This window comes from Dipodomys merriami, unplaced genomic scaffold, assembly GCF_024711535.1.
Source record: "Dipodomys merriami isolate MVZ:Mamm:240054 unplaced genomic scaffold, mDipMer1.0.p SCAF_606, whole genome shotgun sequence".
Lineage (NCBI taxonomy): Eukaryota > Metazoa > Chordata > Mammalia > Rodentia > Heteromyidae > Dipodomys > Dipodomys merriami.
The window spans coordinates 600,891-609,970 of record NW_027206187.1 but is presented as its reverse complement, the minus strand read 5'-3'; positions in this window follow the sequence as shown (position 1 = coordinate 609,970).

The following is a 9,080-nucleotide window of genomic DNA, read 5'->3' as shown; positions in this document are numbered from 1 at the left end:
CATCCTGCCCCTTGGCCCTGGGTCACTGTAGTGAGCAGCAGTTACACTGGAACTTCTCTTTCTCAGAGAACAACGGGTTATGTCTGTCCAGATTGCCTTTTCTAGGTATTTCAGTTCTCCACCAACTCCTGGGTGATGCCTGGGGCTTGAGTCTATGCCAGTCTCCACTCCTGTCCAGAAGCTTTCATTCCAGAAGTTTCAATGAAGTGTATGTGGTGTGCCATCAGTGGGCACTCGAAAGGATGCCTGTGCTGCTGAACAAAAGTATAAGAAGCTGAGACCATTTGAGTGTGGTGATGGAGGTGTGGCCCAGTTGGTAGACTGATAGCCAATTAACCAAATGGTCAGGTCCTGAGTTCGTGTCCTCATCTACAAACAAAGAAGAAAGATAAAAATATATCCGTTTGTAGCATTTTTTACATTTGACATTCTTTCTGTACTCTCACTAAATACATCTCTATATACCCATCAGAAATAAATTTATTCATTTGTTGTTGGGCTTCACGTACATTTTTGCATTACTGTATTTAGTAACCCAGGACATCATCAGTCATACTTCCACTCCATTTTTTTTTCTTGGTTCATTTTTGTTCTTATCTATTCTAAGAGATTGAAGTCCAGACCAGGGCTCTGGCCATCATCTCTTTTTGCCCACATCCCTACTTTTTGCCTTTGTATCTTGTGTGTGTTTGTGTAAAAATAATGTATATAGGGGTTATAATTACATGGGCAAGGTAATGAGTACATTTCATATCAAGCATTGTTACCTCCTCCTTTGTTTACCCTTACCATACATTCCTATCTCTCCCCCCCATCCAGTGCTCCTCCTCCCATCTCCACCCCGTCCTATAGTTTCCCTTATTTGCAATAATTATTATATGTCTGACACAAGCAAAAATGGTCAGATAAGTGAAATGAACCCAGAGATAAGTTCTCAATTTTTTTTTCTTGCCTTTGTCTCTTTATTGGAGTTTTCGAACCTCATGCAATTTCCTGCCAGAAGTAATCTCCAGTGGTGGTTCTCAGATGCAACCTCTAGACATATGTAATCATGAGCCAGCAGCAGCTGACTTCTATTATCATTTATGCTGGTGATCTTCCAAATCATTTCTCAAAATCTAGGCTGTTCCTGCTAGCTTGTAACGCATATCCTTGAGCTCTTACCCTCCTCAGAATCAAGGGTTTCAGGTTCAAACCACCAGCCTACAACTTAAGACTTGTTTCATCTTCGTTTTCCCTTTTTTATCTTGATGATTCTTTAGAAATTAAAAGTTTCAATAAAAGCATGGACTGGGGGGCTAGGAATGTGGCTTATTTGTAGAGTGCTTGCTTACCATGCATGAAGCCCTGGGTTCAATTCTTCAGTACCACACAACAGAAAAAGCCAGAAGTGGCACTTTGCCCCAAGTGTTAGCGTACCAGCCTTGAGCAAAAGAAGCTCAGGAACAGATCTCATGCCCTGAGTTCAAGACCCAGGACTGCCAAGAACAAAAACCAAAAGCCAAAATCAAAAAAATAAAAAAGCAACAAAAACAAAACAAAACAAAACAAAAAACCTTGGATTGCTGGTGCAGTTGACTCATACCTATACTCCTAGCTACTAATGACACTGAGGTCTGAGTGTTCCCATTTGAAGCCAGCCTGGGCAGAAAAGTCTGAGACTCTTATCTCAAATTAATGACAATAAGCCAGAATTGCAGCTGAGGTTCAAATGCCAGAGTTCTAGCCTTTAATACAAGAAGCACAGGGACAGCACCCAAACCACAGTTCAAATATCTCTAATTGTTGGAGATGATATTCGGACTCTTGAGCACTAGTCAATGTGTGAAAATGGAAAGTATTGAGTTCAAGTCCTGGTTTGAGACCAGAAAAAAAATACACAGCAAGGAAAACCAAAGAAACAGACATTATAATAATAACTGGGGGGGGTGGGTTACTGAGCATAAGCAGGCGCTACCTCCACTCCTCCCTCTTCTAGCCTTCTTTGACTCAGCAGATGGGCAGCCCGGTCTGACTTGCAGGCAGTGGAAGAGGCTGCTGGTTTTGGGGAATAGTAGCAATGCCCCTAGTCCTCAGCTCAAGTAGTCAATGAAGAAGGAGAAGATTGTGTGGGAGAGGCCAGTGTTGCTGCTGCCTTAGGCTTCATCTCATGGCTGACTGTCTGAAAACTTAGTCATACCTCCCATCTCCCTTAATGTCTATTTTTTCAACATATATTTTATTTTACAGTTTTGTCTTTTAATTTTTTAATGAATTTATTTATTTTGTTTTTGGTTCTAGGTAAGACATGAATTCAGGCCCTGACCATGTCCCAGACCATTTTTTGTTGTTGTTGGTCATGGGGCTTGATCTCTAAGACTGGGCACTGTCCCTCAGCTCTTCAGCTCAATGCAAGAGCTCTGCCACATGAGCTACAGTGCCACTTCTGGTTTTCTGGTGTTTATTGGAGTTGACTAACACACTTTTCGGCCCAGGCTGGCTTTGTACCATGATGCTCAGACCTCAGGTATGAGCGACTGGTGCCCATCCTAGACCATTTTTGTTCAAGGAAACTGCACAATAACATTTCATCCACAGCTCAACTTCTGGCTTATATTCCTTGTTGGGTTATTGGAAATAAGAGTCTATATTTTAAATATCTAGTTTTCCTGGGTACTGTTGACTCATGCCTCTAATCCGAGTTAAACAAAAGCTAAGGATCGCAGTTTAGAGCCAACCATGATAGAAATGACTGTGAGACTCTTATGTCCAATTAACCACCATAAAAGTGAAAGTGAAGCTGTGGATCAAAATTGTAGAGTGATAGCCATGAGCAAAAAGAGTGCTGGAACACCACCCAAGCCCTGAGTTCAAGCTCTGAGACATAAATAAATAAATAAATAAATAAATAAAGGCTTTCCACTGTAGGTGTCTCACACCTATAAACTTGGTAGTCAGGAGGCTAAGATCTGAGGATCGCAGTTTGAAGTCAGCCTGGATAGGAAAATTTGTGAGACTCTTATCAGAAATAAGTAGAAAAGCCAAAAGTGTAACTGTGGCTCAAGTGGTAGTGCTATCCTTGAGCAAAAGAAGCACAGTGATCATTAATTCTATCTCAGGGACTGCCTTTCCCAATTAAATAAATACATTAAAATGTTTAGGGCTTTGAAGAGTGACTAAGATTGCTGAGCATTAGCCAATGAGCATGAGCACTAGGTACCAAGCTGTAGTCCTCCTCTGACGAGGGCATGTGTGGGTCCTGCCACCCCCACAACTTCACCATCTGGCTTACAGCAGAGGCAGACCAAGCGAGATGGGGAAGAGGAGTGTCGCTACCGCCTCGACCAGCAAGGAAGACGCGACACCGGACTCTTCTCTCTGCCGTTTATTCAGGACCTTTTTTTAATCTTGTGACCCCAACCCCGGGGAGAATTCCCCACAGCCTTAAGTACCCGCTGGGTAGCCAACCCTGATACGCCACGTGGGAACCACCAATAGGTTCAGGTGCGCGGAAGCAAGCCAGATTCTTTGCCTTAGCCATATCAGGAGTTGTTTACCACAGAGAGCACTCGCCATCGGGAAGGCGGAGGGCGGAAACCAGCACCATCTTCCAGGTGCGGCCTCTCGCAGCTCTCTACAGAGGAGGAAGAAACTGCTGGGTTCATGGAAACTTCAAGATGCTCCCAACCCCCGACTTCAGTGGGAAAGTGAGTGAGGAGTGGATTTTCTGCAGGGGCATCTTGTGCTCCAGGGAGGCAGGTGATGTAGGAGCTAAGAATAAGGTTGAGGTCTCTGCCTCTGTAGGGCAGGAGGGGAGCTTGGGCTGGGCACCTAGACCTAGGGAGCCAGCAAGTTAAGGTAGAGTAGAGACTTAATGTAAGGGTCTGCTCCACATGTTGCCTAGAGCAGCAAAACCATGTGGTACCTGGAGCAAAGAATGTGCTTCTGGGCTCTGAATCTATTTGGGGAAGGCTTGGATTTTGTCTTTGGTTCTGGGTCGGTTGTGGGAGGTTGTCTCTAGCTAGGCAGGGTCCAGCTGTGCTGCAGGCATAGAGCTGCTGCTGCCTGTCTGCTGGTTGGAGGAGGATTTTCTTTCTGGGCAGACTGTGAATCCAGATCCTCAGATTGCTGATTTTAAGTAGCTAGGATTGCAGATGTGAGCCAACACTTCCTATCTCAGTTTAGAAGCCTTAATTCCTTTTTTCCCCCCATATTTTTACCTCTAGGACCAGGACTCCCACAGGCCACCTGATGCTTTCACTCAATGGCTCTACTAATTTAGCCAGGCCTCCCCACCCCTTTAATGCCTCTTTTCTTCCAACTTTCCTTTTATTTTTGTTTGATATTGTTAAATTTTAATTAATGAATTTGTTTTTCTGTTGCTTCTAGCACTTGAAGTTAGGGCCTGGCCACTGTCCCAGAGTATTTTTGCTCCGTTAATATTCTCTATAACACATGAGCAAGAGCTCAACTTTTTGCTTGTGTGTGTGTGTGTGTGTGTGTGTGTGTGTGTGTGTGTGTGTGTGTGTGTGTGTGTGTGTTTTAGAGACTTGTTAGGAATAGGAGTCAAATTGAAATGACTGGCTTTTGGTGGGTGTGGCTCACACCTAAAACCCTAGCTATTCAGAAGATGAGATCTGAGGGTCACAGTTTGAAGCCAGCCTGGGCAGGAAAGTTTTTGAGACTCTTAGCTTGATGTAACTACCAAAAACCAGAAGTGGAATTGTGGCTCATGTGCTAGAATGCTTGAAAAAAAGCAGCTAAAGGACAGAGTCTAGGCCCTGGGTTCTAACTCTAGGGATGCCCATCACTAATGAATTATTTCAGGGCTTGGAAATGTGCCCCAGTGGGGAGAGTGCTTGATAATGAGCAAGAGTTTTCATACTGATTTCAAGTGCAGGCCTGTGAAAGATAACTAGTCTGAAGAGGAGTCTGAAATTCATTTTCTTTTTCTTTTCATCTGTCTTTTGTCTTAACTTCCTTAGGCTTCCAAATTCAGACAAGTGACTTCAAACTCATCCTACTGAGCAACATTCTAACTCTTGACAGAAGTATTTAATTAATTAATGAGCTAATATTAAAGGCACAATTATTTATGTTCTTACAATCCAAGAGAGTAACCATGTTGCGAGAAAATTCAATTTTCTACCTGAAAAAGTGGCTTAAAATATTTTCCAACCAGGAATAAAAATAGTGAACAGGGAGTCATTTATTGAAATTAGGGAAGGTGATGATGAAGCTTTCAAAAGTGTCCAAACACATAGGATAGAAACTTAGACATGTTATTGGGAAAACAGGTACTCTACTTGCTCTCGCTGGGAAATTGTGTGTGTGTGTGTGTGTGTGTGTGTGTTTGTGTGTGTGTGTGTGTGTGTGTGTGTGTGTGTGTGTGTGTACCTGCCGGAGCTTGCAACGAAAGGGAATCCTGATTTAGCGGGCAAGGATGAGGGACAAAATGACATAAGACAAAGGATGGGGTCGAGATGTCTGCATTTCAAGACTGCAGCACCGTTTATTTTTAATTTTTCCTAATATATACTGTTAAAAGTCAAGAGGTAATATAAGGTTACTATAGTCCAGAAAAACAAGGAAAATTTCGGTAAAAACAGAGTACAGTAAAAACAAGACAAGTTCAACTGGATGAAAGTAAAACAAACTCTGCAGACATAGCAAAGCAATCCTAGGCACCTGGTGTTATTCAAGTAAGCCAGTTTCTTGTATGTGCCTTCAAGCGAGCACAAAGGTCAAGATGACCTTTGAGCTTTACTGTTGGCTCCCAACATGTACCCACTACAGGTCTTCAGCTCATGCCTTGGGTCCTGTCATCTGCTTATTCAGTAACCACTGAGACACCGGTCTTCCTTTGGCTTTTTAGTGGTTAATTGGAGATACAAATCTCATAGATTTTCCTGTTTGGACTTAATCTTCTGATCCCCAGCAATCCTTGGATTAGTGTTAATGTGATGCTATCATAAAGTGAAAGTTCATTAAACTGGGAACAATATGGAAGTACTTGTGCAATATGCAAAGTAACCAATTCATTAATTTGGGAATAACACAGGATCACATTAGAAGCCCAAAGCATAATCAAAACCTATTAGCCACAATGTATGAAACATCACCTATTTATGGTGTAGAATATATACATGAATTAAATCCTGAATCAAAAGTCTTTGCTGGGTTTGCTACTTAAAAAAATCAGAAATAGAGTGTCATTGAAATGAAGTTCAGACTGGAGGCTTATAGCATGCAGCGGAGCATCAGCTTAGTGAGCACAGGCCCTAAGTCCAAGCCCCAGGACCATAAAGAAGTAGAAGAAATTGAAAAGGAGGAGGAAAGAGAGGAACTGAAAAGGAGGAGGAAGGGATGAAAGGAGGGAAACAAAAACAGAGGAGGAATGGTAGAGCAGGATAAAGAGGAGGAGGAGAAGAAAGTAAGGAAGAAGAGGAGAGGAGAGAAGGAAGAGGAAAAAAGACTGGGGGAGGAGGAGAGGAGACAGGAGGAGGAAGAGAAATGCAATATAACAACAAGAATTGTTGGCAAACATCTTGTATAAGTGATCTGCATCTGCATGGCAGAATTATTTTCTCATCAAAGAGATAGCTAACACAGTGAAAATGTGGGTGATTACCTGTGGCTCAGTCATTTTGTCATCAAAGCTTTACATTGAGCTTTTACACTGCATACTCACTGAATTTAAAGTTATCACAGATGCATTCAAATGAGGTAGACTGAGTGTGAGGACTTCCATTTGCAGGGTGGGGTGAAGATCTCTCAGGAATATGTTGGCGATGTTGGAAATTAATGAATGATAAGCCCATTCCTCCTGACCCTTTCCAGGGAATATATAACTGAGACTTCTTTTCAGGAGCAGGAAATAGTATGCACACTGATAAAATTAATTAAGCTCAAACAAGACAAATTGGAGACACACAATTTCTTCAAGGCTCAGCAGGTGGTGGAGAAAGGTTGGAGGCAGTGGCCGGGGCCTGCCATCTGGAACATTGGCCAGTTATGCTGTCTTCTGCACAACAAAACAGATCAGGACAACTTTGGGGAGGCACAGGCACAGCTGGTTCAGAAAAGAGAAACTGTGATGCCACCACTTCCATGTGCTTTAAATATATTACTATCTTATTAGTCATTAATGTTTTTATATTCTTCAATAATACTTTTTTGGCAGCAAATCTCTCTTTCATTCACTCTCTCCCTCCCTCCCTCCCTCCCTCCCTCCCTCCTTCTCTCTCTCTCTCTCTCTCTCTCTCTCTCTCTCTCTCTCTCTCTCTCTCTCTCTCTCTCTCTCTCTCTCTCTCTCTCTCTCTCTCTCTCTCTCACACACACACACACACACACACACACACAGACACACACACACAATTAAAAAAAACTAATTTGTAACCAAAAAATCGGAACTTTTAGCTAGGTGCCAGTGGCTCATACCTACAATTCTAGCTACTCAGGAGGCTGAGATCTGAGGATCGTGGTTCAGTGCCAGCCTGGGCAGGAAAGTCTGGGTGCTTGTAACTCTGGGTTATTTTTCCAACTTTGCTTTTATCTAAAGCTATTCTTTTATGAAAATAAAATTTAAAAAAATAATAACAACCAGATAGTCAACATTTACAAATAACCAGAAAAGTTGAATTTGAAGGTTCCTAATACAAAGTAATAAGAATATAATCAGTACATATTGTACACAAGCATTGAAATATAAGACTATATGCCACAAATATGTACCATATGGGCTGAACAAACTTGAAATATTAATGATCTATAGCTAAGATGTGGAACCATCCCAGATGCCCCTCAGTAGATGAATGGATCAAGACAATATGGAATATACACACAATGGAATTCTATGCTCCCATTAGAAAGAATGACATCTCCTCATTTGAAAGGAAATGGAAAGAGTTGGAAAAAATCATATTAAATGAGGTAAGACAGATCCACAGAAACAGACTCCACGGTTTCCCTCATTGGTAATAACTAGTGTGTGTCTAGTATAGTCCTAGAAGTGGATCACAACAACTCAATAGCTACGTATATATGGACCATATAAGATGATGCTAAGTGAAATGAACTCCAAGATGTGGAAACGAGGTTTTTATTTGTTGGTGTTGTTTTTAAAGTGCTATGTTTTTTTCTTTTATCTTTTCCCTATGGTTTATCCCTTGTTGTCGCTCTATTTGATTTTGGTAATCTGTGTATTGTATAGGGAATGGGAATAGGGAATGGGAACAACAAAATGATGAGAAAAAAGACAAAGAACAAACCTAAGCAACAGTGATACTCATGAGACAATATGTTGGAAATGAACTTCATAAGTTGTGGGGGGTAGTGAGAGGTGGAGAAGTGGGAGAAAAAGCAGGATAGTATGTTTCAACAAGAAACATACTATCTTACTTATGTAACTGTAACTCCTCTGTACATCACCTTGGCAATAAAATTAAAGAATTTTTCAAAGGAAATAACATTTGAAGGGGAATAACCATGTCTTGCTTTTGAGGTTTCTTTAAAATTTTACCCAAAAAATTACACATTAGTTTCCAAAAGAATTAATGATATAGAAATGCGAACTATCTTGATTTAATCATTACAACCATGTACATGTGCTGAACTGTCCTTCTGTACCCCATAAATTTGTCCAATTAAAAAAATACAAATAAAATCATAGAATGGCACACGGAATTGACAATATATATAATTTAATTCACTTGATATTTTACCAACTGCCTAAAAGCTATAACTGTCATGTTAAATACTGTTCCATAAATAGAAGCAATATGTATATTAAACATGTTCTTTCTTTACTGAGATTCTGGAAGTTTTTGTTTGCATCTTTGAAAATCTATTTAACAAAAGATCCAAAATATCTTTGTTGTTTGGAAATTAGTCCTCTTAAGTTTTTATTACATTTTGTCCAGAGTCACTTGGAAAAGCTTATATCACTCAACAAAGGGAGTTATCAAGTTTACCTTCAGCTCTTAAAGATGAAGTAGATTAGAATGGTAAACAACTGAAAAACAGAAAGATACAGAGGAAATACAAGATCTAATCATGGAAACTCAATGTACAATTTTAACCATGGAACTGCTCTTGTGACC